General features: G+C 42.7%; 1 protein-coding gene across 2 annotated transcripts in view; it reads left to right on the forward strand.

Moving 5' to 3' along the window:
- PDE3A (phosphodiesterase 3A) overlaps positions 1-15067 on the forward strand; it is a 221447-nt gene that overhangs the window by 112783 nt on the left and 93597 nt on the right. The window lies entirely within an intron of this gene.

Here is a 15067-nt window from a genome sequence, read left to right on the forward strand (position 1 = left end):
CATGTGTATTAATAAGTGAGGGTACTAGAGCTACGGTATCCATGTAACACATTTTTCACTCTCTCTCAAGCTCTTGAAGTCAAAACTCCGCATATATTTGTGCAGCAAGTCGGTAGGAATTTCATGGTAGCCTGTCCTTTTGCAACAACAGATAGTTAGGCACTGGATAAGCTACTGGATAAATTTTCACATGCTTTCTGACCTTTCTGATGCTGGCATTGGCTTGTCTTCTCAAGTAGCAACCAAGATAATCTGGCCCCTGAGATAAAGGAGGAGAGATAAAGTTATTCTTAGCAATCTCTTGCTTTGGTTCTGGCATTTTGTTCTGTCCTGCTCATCCTCCTCATAGGGTGGAAGGATGCAGCTTGTTTATTATGGTTTACCATATCTACTGTCCTAGTTTTTGATACTGGGCAGAGCTGAGCTTTGCCCTTCAGGGCTTTCCCATCAGCACAAAGGCAACCCACTGTGTTCTGGAGCCGCTACTAACCCTCAGGTTTCAATCCTTGTATTTATTTTTTTCTCCCTTTACAGTCCTGGTAGTTGGAAGGCTCCTTTCTGACAAAGAGGAAATTTATCTCTTCCTTTTTTCCCCCTGCAATTCAGATTCCAGGAAATGGAATTTCTAAGAAAACATGAAGTACTTTGAGAATTATTGTCTCTTCAGATATAATCTGTACAACTGTAGAAAATCAGCATATGTGTCTTCTGTAATTTGCAATGGGAGTGTTTAGTAATACCATTGGAAGAGGTTCCAAGTATTTTCAGCTTTACCTCTGTGTATTTTTACCCCCTTATTTCTTGAACCTCTGTATTTAATTTTGTGGAAAATGTTGGTAGTATCATGTATATGGAGACTGAACCCTACGTTTTAGTCATAGGGCCAACAATGTATGGCATTACATGCTATAAGCAAACTGTTGCCTGGCAGCCCTTCTGCTTTTTTATGGCCATATCTTCCTCATCATCACACTGCAGGTTGCTACAGTGGAGGGCATTTTCTCCCCACTGCAAATACTCACTTCTGTGTAGCTTCTTGGTACAAAATCCATTTCCTTCCACCAGACTGGCAGTCATTCCTAGTCCACCCTGAACTTTCTGGAGTTCTCCCTAACCAGTGCTGGTGTTTAACATGACCTGCCTTTCACTGAGAACGACAGTAAGCATTGGTCCCAGGACCACACCACGTGTGTTAGGGAAGAGAGGACGGATGTAAGGGAAGAAAAGTATCAGGTTAAGAAAAATATTTAGTATGTATACATTTTTGTTTATGTTCTATATTTAGGCATGAGAAAGGAAGTGAGTTTTTTTTTCTCTTCTGCAGCTCTCTTAAGCTCATAAAGCATCTGTTTCTCAGCTTTTGTTGCTGCTGCCTGAAGCAAGGTTGCTGGTGGCCCTGGTTCCCCCTTCAAGGAGGCTTTGTTCCAATCAAGGACCCATTGAGTGTGCCAGAGGTGCACAGACACCCTGCCTTCAACACTCTCTCTTCCTCCTGTTTCGACATGTGTGTGGAACGGAGGGGTTGGTGCTAATAAATTAGGTAAACTGCAGTTTATCTACCATTTCTCCTTTTGAAAAAGGAATCACGTGGAAAAATGGAAAGGGGAAGAGAGAAAATACTCTCTAATTCATGAAGTTCTCATGGAAAATGCTTTTTGCCAGTGATGCCTCATGTACCACAATCACTTCATGAGTAATTTGGAAAGCTTCATGACAATGCTTTTTTTCTCCTGGCATTTTGGCTCTGCAGCCCTTCCTCCTGCTGTTAATCTCTGTGTCCCGGTGTGGGGCCTAAGTGGTTTCACCATCTTTAAAGCTTCGGGAAGGTTTAGGTCAGGTTTGGGGCACAGCTGTTGGTTCAAGTAGTTTTCTCTAACTAAGGCCCTCGCTGAGTAAAGAGGATTGCAAGCTGTTCCGCTACAGGCACAGGGGAGAAAGTTGCGCTATTTTTGATCCTTTGAGGTTTCCTAGCTTTCCCATTTTACTTTAGTGCTTTCTTAAAAAAGGAAGACTGTTGATATTTGAAGCCTGTCCTCTCTCTGATATTTAGAGGGCTAAACAGTACATTTTCCAAAAGAGTGATAAGATCTCCTGGCAGCTGAACATGAGAATAATTCAGTTCCCTGGTGTATTCCCTCGACTCCCCCAGAAAAGAACTTGGACATAAATAGTTGGTCAAAAAGAAGCCTATGGTCTGGTCTCATAAGCTGGAGATATTTAGTTTTTGTTCCCAGTTTTACAGGACTGTGCTGGGTAAATGCCTCAGTTACCCGTCTGTGAAAGGGAGGTAAATCAAATGTTTTCCACAGGTTTGTATGGTGATCTGGAAACAAGTGCTTTAGAAGTGGTTGCTGCTAAGATTTATCTGATTTGCAGCTGATACGTAATAACAGGGAGAGACTCAAAGCTATCAGGATAGTCAGGATAATTGCATTTAACCTAATCTCCTAGACCAGCCTGGTTCCCAGGCACAAGAGCAAAAACAAAGGACAACATCAGGCCACGCTGCATTGATGGAAATACTGTTATTAGCATTAGTGCCTCTGTCATCAATACAGATCTAGAGATCTCTTTCAGATAGTCACAGGACCAAATCTGCTCTGCTGTTTAGCACTTAGCAGTGCTATGTTTTCCCTTGTCCCTTTCCTTTTTTCTTTTCTTCTTTTCTTCTTCCTTTCCCCCCCCCCCCTTTTTTTTTTGCTAACTAGAAATATAAGTACCTTTCCACCTGGACTCTCAGGGTTACAGTAAAGTGATATATAATACTGTTTACAGAAATAACACTTCTGCTGAAGAAAAATATATTTTTTTACCCAAGTTGAACATACAAAGATGAAAGAAAAATATTTGGGACACAGGAAGAAGTAGTTTAAATTACTTTTTCATCAAAAATCAGAGGCTGAAGCCCTTGTAATGAGATTGAATGGAGAGGAACGAGGGAGACTGCAGAACAGCTTGTCATTAGAAAAGGAAATTCTGCTTTTTTGGATCAAGTTTGTTTTAGAAGTGTATTTTAGCAACACAAAAAAATCAGATTATGTGAAAAATAAAAGTCTGGGAAAAAAAGGGCCAGCAGTGAAGGGGCAGGTAGTTGTTCATATAAAAGAAAGCAAATTTTAGAACTTTCCAATTGAAATAGATGGAGCTTTTTGATACGCAGCCACGGAAGTGCTTCTTAATTTTGTCAAGCCTCTTTGATAAATGTAGGTTAGGCAAAGGATGTTTTCTTCAATAGTAGAGTCTCCCAACAAAGAATGTTTCAACAACTTTCCAGCCATTCAGTTTAGCAGAACCAAAAATGTGGTCCTGAAACAGAGAGCAGGGGCAGCCATACGTCTCGAGCCTGCTTCTACCTTCCTGCATCGAAATCCCTCTTTCTGTGGTGGGTCCCTGCCCTGCCACGTTCTCACTCACTCCAGAAAGCCACCCACTGTATTCATTTGTACTGTGACACCCCCAAATAGCATATATTCTCTACATCCCTTATACATGCATCACGATAGAGTCTGCTGCTCATATGGGCTCTGGTTTTGCTGTTAGCAGTGTGACGCTATGGAAACACTGCCCTGGTGACCACGCAGAATTAAATGCTGGCAGACAGTGTTGCAGGGGAATGTATTTTATGATATCCCTGTAGGACAATGTGCACTGTTTTATTACTTTAAAAATAAAATCTTAGAAATAAAGCCTTTGAGGAGATGTATTGGTTTGAAAGGCAGGATTTAAAATCATGGAAAAAACTGCAGCCATTGTGAAAATCTACTTTGACTTCCAGAAACCTCCAATGAAGCTGCTCCTGTTGGAGGGGGAGAAGCTGAGTGGTGCTTCCCCCTGTGCAGCACAAGCCCAGCATTCCTGTGCCTGACTTTTGTCTGTTTATATCCAGTATCTCTGCAATCCAGATGGGGAAGAGCACATGTGACAGCGTGTGTGTGATTTGGAGCAGCAGATGGGTGCGAGTGACAAACTGTTGCCTGTGTAGAAACCTACCTAGAGATTACTCAGAGTCCTGCCTCTGTGTGTTGTTGTTTTGTTCCCATGCACCGTTATCAAGGAGGGCTCTGGCATGCAAGGCCTCACCTAACCTGACAGGGATCCTGAGCAGGCAACCGCGTTCTGCTGCCTTTCAGTACGACAGTGATCAGTGATGTGCCTGCCATCTGAAGGAGCACCGACTGTGTTAAAAAACGGAGAGGGAGAATAGCAAGGTGGGATTGACTCTGCATTGCAACTCCCCAGTAAATATATCCTGCGTTGGTGCTTTGTTGTTCCTCATGCAGGCCTGTCATCCTGCATTTCTTGCCCTGTTTGAGCTGCCTTTCCCTATTCTGCTCTTGCTCTGGATGTGTTCTGCGTAAAGAGAAAAGCAATGGGATGTTTCCTGAGAGAAGAGGTGGCTGTTTCTGCTGCTGTTGTACACCAGGAGCTTTTGATGTCCTTGCTGCATGGGCATGCCCTTATCAGCCAGTACAGGGCTTCACACATTGTCCAAAGGCATGAAAATGATGCCGCTTCCAGCAGTAATGAAATTTATGGCCCAAATGTATTTTTATGTGTACTGTCACTGCACATCTTTGGACAAGGAAATCTAAAACCTGCATGTAATTTGCTCACTTGAGCCTGTCCCATGAGTGTCTGCAGGGTGAGCAGTGCTGCAGTCACACATGAGGATGTGCTCACCATGTTAGCAATGCACACAGTGCAGGGTTTGGTGTCTGGCTCACAGCGGAGGTATTCTGTCACTTCTCTGCATATTAGTGCTGCCAGCTCTGGTGTGAGGCTGCACTGGAGTGCCAAAGTGGAACCTCACTCTGAGACAGGGAAGCACCAACACTGGGTGTCTGTGAGCCCCTAAGTCTGTGGTGGGTGATCCAGTCCTTGTGCTTTAGGCCCAAAACATATTCTGTAGCCAGGAATTTTCACGTGAAAGTCTGTGTGAAATTATCATGATGACTGGGAAAGACCCCTGGTTACTGCTGGGCAGGGCTCTGATCCCACATGAGTGCTCTGCCTAGGACAGCTGGAGGAGACGCAGGAACCGGACTGCTGGGGAAGGGGTGGGCGAAACATGTCGTGCTGGGAGAAGATCACTGAACTGATTTAATTAGTTCTGTTTCACAGGATTCATTTTTGCTCGGGTCACTGCCACATTCATCTATTTGCTTTTTTCCCCCCCTCTTAGCAATAGATAAATGCGGGGTGATAATTAATTTGGCAGGTTGATTGAGATTGGGTGGCAGAGAGGGAAGTTTTCCTGGGTGAATGATGAGGCACTGCTGGTCGAGCTTAAAGTGAATAGTCTGAAATAGAAAGTAGTTAGTATAAAATCCCCCCAAGGGTGTGTTTAAACTGAATGTACTTTGAGTTTTGACATTGAGGTTTTTTAGCAAGCTACCAGGCTGAGTGTGCTGCAGTTTTAGGACATTTGTTAGCTGGGATCTGGCTGTTGAAATGTCAGTGCTATTCTTCCGTGTTGGGAAACCTCATAGCTAGAAAAACATGGTATTAATGAAAGAAGTTTGTGTAGGCGTCAGGCTGGAATGAGGGTTGGCAGGATGATGTTCTCTGTTTTCCATGCAGTCCCGGGAGCCGAGGCTTCACCTGGGCAGGCACAGCGCTGTTCCTGTGCTGGTGGAAGGCACCGCTGGGCTATCCTTTTAAATGCTTGAGAGAGGCCACATTCTCAGTGTCTTGACATTTTTATTAATAAAGCCCAGCTCTCCCTCACTGTGCTGCTATTTATCTTGTTGGGCTTCCTATGTTTATGGCTTTCTACCGCACCCTACTTTAGCATCACCAAGGGCTGATTGTTGTGATCATTAGGCTTTGTGTTTCACAGCAGTCAGACGTTATGTTGCCATATTAAAAATTTGGTTTTCTCTTTTCAGCAAGTGCATGCAGTAGCAGCAGAGATCTGATTTGTTCTGCTGCTTACTGGATTTCCATTTCTGTAGGGGAACGGCAGTGCAATGCTCATTCAGCTTCTCAGGCCAAAGCATTTGGTCCTCTTCATGCCCTTCCTTCTTGTAAGCAGCTGTCCGTTCTGCTGAGAGGTTCTGAGTTGGCAGCCATGCCAAAATGCCCTACTGTATGCACAAAGAAAGTGCAACGGAGACACAAGCAAGTCATGCTTGATCCTTCCCACATCACTGTGGCTAGGTTCCCTCACAGAAGAACCACTTCTGAAGGGTAAGTGTCTCCTCAAGCTTCCATACCTACTCAGTCCTCAGGTTTTTTTTGTGTGTGGTTTTCTTTTCCCCTGTTGAGATTGCCAGTAAGGATATCAATTTGACAAGGTTTTCTCTTTTCCTTTTTTTCTTTTCCTATGAGATAGACAGTTATCCACTGGGAATCATACTGGGAAATTCCTGTTTTTATATCAAGTGCCAGAAAGTACTCAACTGTTAGCTTAGTGCACTGATTGAACTAACTGAGGCTCAGCTGCCTTCAATATGACCTTTCATATTTCAAGTTAGTATTGTAGTTCACCTAATATACTGAGGGCTTGACTGAAAAACACTTAACCATCTTTCTGTTCCTCCACAAAGTATTTGTGATTGCTATGCAAAAAAAGTCTTCTGTATCTTCAAGGAACTAATTTTTCAGGAAGCAGAGGTGCTCATAAAATCACAGAATCAGAATCATAAAATGGTTTAGGTTGTAGGGGACCTTAAAAATCATTCAGTTCCACACTCCTGCTGTGGGCAGGGCTGCCACCCACCAGATCAGGCTGCCCATGGCCCCATCCAAATTGGCCTTCCAGGGATGGGGAATCCACAACTTCTCTGGGCAGTCTGTGCCAATGCCTCACCACTCTCTGAGTAAAAAATTTCCTCCAAATATCTAATCTAAATCTCTCCTCTTTTAGTTTAAAGCCATTTCTCCTTGTCCTGTCAGTATCAGACTGTGTAACATGTTTGTCCCCCCTCCTGTTTATAAGCTCATTTCTAGTACTGGAAGGCTGCAGTGAGGTCTCCCCAGAGCCTTCTCTTCTACAAGCTGAACAAGCCCAACTCCCTCAGCCTTTCTTCTTAGGAGAGGTGCTCCATCCCTCTGATCATCTTAGTGGCCCTAGTCGGGACCCACACTCCTGTGCATAGATGAACAACAAAGAATGTCATGTTGTCTTCAAGGTTTTTGTTGAGTAACAACAAAAAACTGTATAGTAAACTGGAATTTCTGAAAAGATTGAGAGGAAAAATTAAATAGAAAACAGTATGAGTAACATATATACCCAGCAGATTTCTGGTAGAGGTGTTCAGATTCATTAGAAAAAAGAGAAAAGAAAAAAATCAGCATTACGTACCTAAAAAGTGCTTTCAGGCTGTATGCTGACTTTGCTGCAGCTGCTAGCAAGCTTTATCAAGCCTGTGCCAGGTTTGGTATTGTGGCTGGGGTTCTTAATGTGTAGTTAATGATTCCCAATGGAAAAAAGTAAATAAGCTTTCTGACTTTTTTGTGGAACTTAATTACACCAGAATGGACTTGACTGTGTAGCTTTGAAATCCAAGGACTTACTGTGTCTACTCTGAATAGTAAGCAAGGTTTAAATAGTAATTTTCTTCTTTTTAACTTTCTATTCTTGTTCTTTTGCCAGCTTGCTGGTACACTTCGGAGTCTTGGTAGTGCTATGTTGTCCTGACACTCCCATACCAAGGAATCTTCTTCCACGGGTTACTGTCAGTGAATTATGGCCATGGCTAAGGCAGGAAAATATCAGAGGATCATTTTTTATTTCCCTAGAACAGATATTTTTTCTAGAGCTCTAGTTTTCATCACAGTGCTCAGAATGGGAAAGTGACTAAATGGAAAATTTGGTGAATGCTTTGGCTTGTTGAATACTTGTCCACCAGGTCAACATGCCGATTATTCATCCACCGGATCAGTTTAAGTGAATAAGAAATCTGCTTATGGTCATTTAAATTGTTTTGTTCATTCATTACAGAAATCTTTTAAATATCCAGATAAGGCTATTAAGTTAGGAAGCCTTTGCTAGGAGAAATCTGTTCCACATCTGCATCCATAACAGATCCACATCTGTTCCATACTTAGAGGGTCACTGAATTAATACAGTTGCTTTTCTTTAAAAATAACAAAGAAAAAAATTCTAGATGTTTTCTGTAGTTTCTTACAGCTTTGCCTTCAAAACCCGTTGTTTAAAATCCCGTTTGATGTATGAAAGATTAATAGGTACCTGAGAAATTCAATGGTAGGACTGAAAATAAGAAAAACCTGTAGAGATTTGTTTTACTGCTGTCATCTGTTTAAGTAGTTGTGACAAAAATTTATATAAATCCAGAGACAGGGTGTGGAGGTGGATATTCCCCTGCCTTTTCTTTTTCCCACCTACATTTTTTATTTCACTTCATGCTATTGAAAGCTAAACCTACTCATTTCAGGAGATGGCAGGGAGCAATGGCACAGTAGTTCCCCACCGGGCCACTTTGCTTTGCCATACATCTCCCTGCCTCCATGCAATGAGGCCAGCATCCCTAAAGAAGTCAGATGCAGTTTATTGTCTGGAAATACTCTAAAAGGTCATACGCTGCCATGAGAAAAGTCCTCAAAAATGTAGTCTCTCTTGCTGTCTTGTCCAGTGCCAGATATGATCTCATGGCTTTTATTCCTTTGGAGCAATCCCTTGGTAAGCACTCAGGATGGTTTCTTCTCTTGCCTTTCTGGTTGTCCTCCTCAGCCACAGCATCCACCCCACTTGCATGGTGCCCTGCTTCCTCCCTTCCATTCACCATGGCTCTGTGTCATGTTCTCTGCCTGTGTTATTCCCCAGCATTCCAGCTTCAGAGGCTTCACCCCCTGCCTACGGGGGGTGCTCCTGTGGGGAATGCTGCTGTGATGCTCCAGGCCTGTCCTTCCATCTCCCTGTCCCTGCCTGAAGTTCCAAGCAGCACCAAGACCCAAAGCAAAGCATTTTTCTGGCTGCACCTTGGTTTAAAAATTGTATTTCTTCCAGCTGTTGTCTAGCAGCCCACAGACTTTTGAAGTCACTTATTTGATGAGGAGGCAGCTGAAAGTCTGTTTTTCTCCATAATTTTTTCATTTAGTTATTTAGTTCTCTTTTTTCTTTTTCTTTTTGGCTTGTTGGTTTGCTTTCTTTAACCAGACTAAGAACAGGGGCTGACCTTGACAATTCACAGATCTGCATTGGGAGTGTTTGGGTGGAGAGCTTCATTCCCACTGATGGCATGGCCAGAGGACATGATGGGGTGAGTGTGTGGCTCCCAGCTCTGGCTCTGACAGCTCGTGCCTGTGGCTGACCCTGGGAGCTGGCAAGCGGCAGTGGAAAGGGGATTGTTTCCAAAATATTGGAGCATTCTGCTTTCTGTGTGTCACAGCCTGTGTGCGTCTGTGTATGTTCATGCTCGTCATGCAGCAAGGATGGTGTCCACGCTAAAGTGATGCTCCTTAAGTCAGTGAGGTCAGTAGATCACCTCGTTTAGTACCTGCAGAGCACAGGGATCAGCCTGCTGCATAGAAGGAGTCCCATTCAAAACAACATCTATTAAAAATACTGACCTGACTCGTCTAAGAAACACTTCTAATATGCAATCAAGGATATAATTTGTGCTCTTTTTTTTTTTTTGTTACTGAAAAAGAAACGTATTGGGAACATTTTGTGCCTACATGCTGGTAACAAACAGTTTCTTTTTACCGGTAGAAATATGATCCAGACTGAAGCATAGCTAATACCCATTCAGTCAGAGAATATGTATCAGACTGTGCAGCATTCAGTGCGAGCTGTAAGGAGGCAGTGTCAAAGAACTCAACAGTGAGACACTGTTTCACATCCTCAACATGCTCATTCAACAAAATCTCTTCCAAAGAGAGAAGATGTTATGCTCGTGTTTATATACAGGCTCTGCTCTTTGGCAAAGGTTGAGGCCAGGTGCCAGCCTGTAAAATGGTTGGATGCTCCTATCTACCATCGCTGGACACTAGTTCCCAAAGTATAAGCAACTCCTAAAACTGCTGGCTGCCACCCAGCCAGAACTTCTCAGAAGCTCATCAGTATTAATTTTACTGCTATTACATGCCCTAAATACTAATAGGAGTGATAAAAAGGCATTTTTCCAGTTTCTCAGCTGTTCTGGGGAGCTTAGGTTATCCTATTTGTGCATTGCAGATGGTTCACCAGAGAATACTGGATGGAAAGTGGTTGGCTCGCAGTCAGATGGGGCAGAGGACCTGTTTCTCTAGCATTCCTGTGCTCTACTTTGTACTCACCTTTCACAGTCATCACTATCTAATTATTTTTATGGCTGTAAAAATACTGTGTATTTGTGAATGTGTACCAAATAAAATTCCAGAGAAATAGACTCTGTAATCTGAATAGAATTTGAGTAGACTCTGAATTGGTTTAAAGTCTTCTATTAAACATTAAGTATTTCTGCTTCATTGGTTCTCAGAAGTACTTAACATGAAAAGATTTGCTCATTCCCTCTAATAAAATTCTGTTCAGTATTATATTTGCTTAAATAAAAACTCTGTGGTTTCCAAACACTATTGCATTCTGTTACTGGAGTCTCCTTCCCCTTCCTACTAATATACATGGGACTGCTCATATTTTATATGCTTTATTCCCCCCAACCCCCTTTATGCCTAATTGTAGAAGTTACTGTATTAAGAATATGTCTTTTTTGTCATTTTATTTTTTTGTAAGCTATGGCATAGTTAATAGCATTGCCAATTCAAAGGTGCCAAAATCAAAACCAAGACCAGAAAAGACAATGGAGAGAAAAGCTAGACCTAAAAAACAGTTTACAAAGATCTGACTTGTCATTCTTCACTTTGTCTTTTTATTTATTCAGATCTTTTGCAGTATGCATAGCTCACATTTGCCTGCAGTTCTCTAATACTGAAGAGGCTTAGAAATATGGCTTATGAATTTTAATGAAAGCTGAGATTTTTATGTAATCATATGGAGGGACTTACACTAAATCTCCAAATAGAAGAAGTGCACTTAGAGAGGTGAGACCTGAGCCAAAGATGCTAATTTTTCTACTTTAGCACAGGTATCTCAGCCCCTTGTACTGTTCCTTATTCCTTTTCAGGTATAATTGCATTAGTGTACATCTGGTTTACATACAAAATTGAATTTTACAGCCAAAAAGTCTAGAGACTTCATAGTGTTTATAGAAGAAAACCTGCATTGTAGTGCGCAGGATCCCACCTTAAATATTGAGGGTGAACTAGCTAGCGCTGTTTCACATCTCTTTTTCTCTCTATGACTATGATTTTGATGTTAGGGTCTTTCTGTTCCTGCGCTCCTCCATTCCTGGCCCTCATGCCTGGTTGATCCAGGAGAGGGAGAGAGGCTGTTTTTCCTGCAGACCTGTTAGCCAATTTGTAGGGTAGAGCAAGCCAGTTGGCTTCTGTGGAGCCCATCCTTTTAAACATTCTTAAACATGTAAGACTTGTTCGTGCTATTGAAAGCTGTCTTCCAATTTAAGTGTTAAAACTGTCAGATCTAGGCTTCCGGGACAGTTTTGGATGAAATTCAAAGTAGATGCTTGCCTTCTGAGCAAGATAGACTTCATGTCAGCATATGTGAGTTTGATTTTTGTTTTATTCTACCTTTTCTGCTGCTGGTATGCTTAACTCTAGCAGTATGGTCAGTAACTGGCTAAATGAAGCCATTTACCATGACTCTGGACCAAATCAATTCTTAGTAGTTTTGGGAGGAAATTGAAGGTTCTGGAACAAACCCTTCTGTTAGTGATAAACATAAATCCTTCTACTTCCAAATGCACTTTTATGTCTGCCTCTCTATTTCCTTGTGCACACCAGTTAAATATTTTTTTTCCTCATGTTCTGGTTTCAGAAGATTGACTCTGATTCTAGTAGTTTATGCATGTTCTCTCTGTTTCTGACTGGTGTTGTTATGGCTAAGAAACTAGAAGGCTGTGCTGCCATTCAGTGAGACCTGGATAGGCTGGAGAGTTGGACAGAGAGGGACTTGATGAAATTCAGCAAGGGCAAGTGTACGGTCCTGCACTTCAGGAGGAATAACTGCATGCATTAGTACAGGTTAGGGAAAGGAGCTGTGAAGGAGCTCTGTGGAGAAGGGCCTGGATGTTCTGCTGGATAACAGGTTGGCCATGAGCTAGCAGTGTGCTCTTTTGGCCAAGAAGGCCAATGGTATCCTGCGATGCATTAAAAAGCATTGAGGGAGGCAATCCTCCACCTCTACTCTGCCTTGATGAGGCCACATCTGGAGTTCTGTGTCCAGTTCTGGGCTCCTCAGTTCAAGAAAGACAGGGAACTTCTGGAGAGAGTCCAGCAGAGGGCCACAAAGATGATGAGGGGCCAGGAGCATCTCCCTTCTGAGGAATGGCTGAGAGACCTGGGGCTGTTCAGCCTGGAGAAGAGAAGTCTGAGAGGGGATCTATCAATACTTGTAAATATCTAATGGGTGGGTGAGGGAGGAGTTAAGTGGATGATGCCAGGCTCTTTTCAGTGGTGCCCAGCAGCAGAAACAGGGGCAATGGGCAGAAACTGGAGCATAGGAAGTTCCATCTGAACATGAGGGTATTTTAAGGGTAACAGAGCGCTGGAACAGACTACCCAGAGAGGTCATGGAGCCTCCTTCTCTGGAGATACTGAAAACCTGCCTGGATGCCTTCCTGTGTCATCCACTCTAGGGAACCTGCTTTAGCAGTAGGGTTGAACTACCTTTCCTGAGGTCCCTTCCAACCCATGTGATTCTGTGATTCATTTAGCACAGTGTGGCTTGTTGAGGTAAAGGGTGTGAACTGTCCCTCTGTAGGTTGTTGACCTGACAGGAATTTTGCTACAGAGAGCAAAAACTCCTCTTTTGCTTCCTGTGTTCCCATTTTAGCTGGTAACAACCAGAGGGTAATTTGGTAGAGGCTACTGGCATAGTATATGACATTCAAAGAGAGAACAGTGATGCTGAAATTCTTTTACACTAGAGACAATTATCTATCAGCAAAAATACAAACACATCTGATTCCACAAAGACACGTTTGTGGAGAAATTAAATGAAACATGGATTGTGTCATCTACTATGAGGAGTTAGCAGTTTGCTAATAAAACAGTACCAGATTCATTGCCAGAATAAGCAAGGGGTCACTCCATTGGTCCCAGTGCATTTATAACTGGTTGCCTTGTTGGTGACTTTGTCGTCTCTTCAGGTGAGTGGTTTTGGTAGTTAAATGCTGAAAAGTGGAGAAAGAACTAGTTGTTAGAGGCAGTGGACTATAATGTTAGTTGCCATATCTGACCTGGCCAAACGGCCCTTAAAAGACGCAGAAGGAGCAGCAGAGCACAACAGGGGGTGGTAGTGGGGCCAAGGAATTGCAGGAGAGTGTTCCAGGGGCTGTCAGAGATGTGAAGCACCAGACTGTGTCTGAGGAACAAGGTGAGCAAACTGTGCTTGAAGTGACTGCATGTTGCAGAGGACTGGGTGTGAGCTTAAGGATTGGTGGTGGTCACAGGTAACCACCACTGCCACACATCAGCTTGGTTCCCTAGGCCTTACTGGACCAGCAGCCACCTTATCAACTCCTCTAATGGGAATGGTAACTCAGCTTGACACTTAACTGTGTTGTTTAATCTTGGAGGTGTTAGTTAGGCCATCCTTCGCTCTTCAGTAGGCTGTGGACGTGGTGAGGGTAGGAGCATGAAAAACCTTGCAGTGGGATCACATGCTACATTTTTTGAGGGTGTTGTATGTGCTTCCAGGTGCCTATAAGACCTGGAGAACCACAGCAACCACAGCCAGACCTATAGCGTTGTGCCTTTTTTCTTAACTGTGAAATGGCGCCTCTGTTTTTTGTGTTAAGTTCACTGTTTGGACATTGTTGGTAAAGATATATCCTTTATCATACTGGAAGTAGCAGGTGGTTAGCTTCATGCCAAATTATTTTTTCTTTAGCCAAGCAAATGAAGAAAGTGGACACAGCTTCTCCTGAAGGTGTGGGGTCTTAGGAGTTGAAACAGAAAAGGTTTTGGTACAGAGGTGCAGGAGACAGAGAGGCAGCATAGGTATGAGGGTTTGAGCAGAGATTCTGTGAGGCACATAGCCTTTGCAGGATGCATCTCTTGTATCTTTTCTGTACCAATCATTTACCGAGAGGCCAGCTTTCATAAACATCAAAGCTCTGTTTAATACAGAAACAAGCAAACATTATTGTATGGAGAAACAGTCAGGAAACTTGGCACAGCCAGTATTTCCACCAACAAAATATGGGGAAGGAAAATAATTGCATTAAGACAAGGTCAGTCATAAGGCTGTATCAGTTTTTTTTAAAAAGTATAGCACTTCTGATCTTTGATGCTTACCTGTGTGGGTATTTTGTCTCTAGTTATGGGAGTGGGCAATTATAAGTAATAGCTTGCAGAAAAGAAGAAAAAGAGGACTAGCAACAGTTTGTGGAGAAGATCCAGATTTCATATGAGGTATCTCTGCCTTTCCTCTTTTTTCAAAAGTATTTTTAATCTCATTTGTCCTAGGATGAATGTTTTCCAGTAAGCATAGGTTGTAAATCTCATTGTCTACCTCGAATGTGGGAGAAGGTGTTTCCTTTAGCAAGGAATTTTGGGGAGGGAAAAGGAGTAAGAAAATGCTTACAACTGTAAGTCATTTAGTGTCACATTAACCCTCCTGTTTCAGTCATTGTATTTTAATATTTGCATTAAGCTGTGCTTTTATGGGGAAGGCAAAACTTAGCCAGAAGAGATCCCTAGGCAACTGTGGAGCAGTGAGCTTCTGAGCTGGTATCTTTTCTTCTGGGGTCCATCTTACACAGTCCAATGCCTGAGTACTTTTCACAACACAGCCTGCTGAATTTCTGTGCAGAGAATTTGAGTGCTTAAGTTGGGCTTTAATTAATGCTTCTCTTCAACTCGAGAGTCACATACCATCACACATCCTCGTAATTTCCACAAGAGCCCACCATCTCTGTACTCTTTACTTCCCTCTTTTATGCAATGACTCCCAATTTACCTTTTGAGGATGTACCCCTATTCATTTCTTATCTTGAGAAGTTCTAGAATAACTCAGTAGTGGTGAGACAAAGCTGTCGCT

The sequence above is a fragment of the Numida meleagris genome, chromosome 1, assembly GCF_002078875.1.
Source record: "Numida meleagris isolate 19003 breed g44 Domestic line chromosome 1, NumMel1.0, whole genome shotgun sequence".
In the NCBI taxonomy this organism is placed as follows: domain Eukaryota; kingdom Metazoa; phylum Chordata; class Aves; order Galliformes; family Numididae; genus Numida; species Numida meleagris.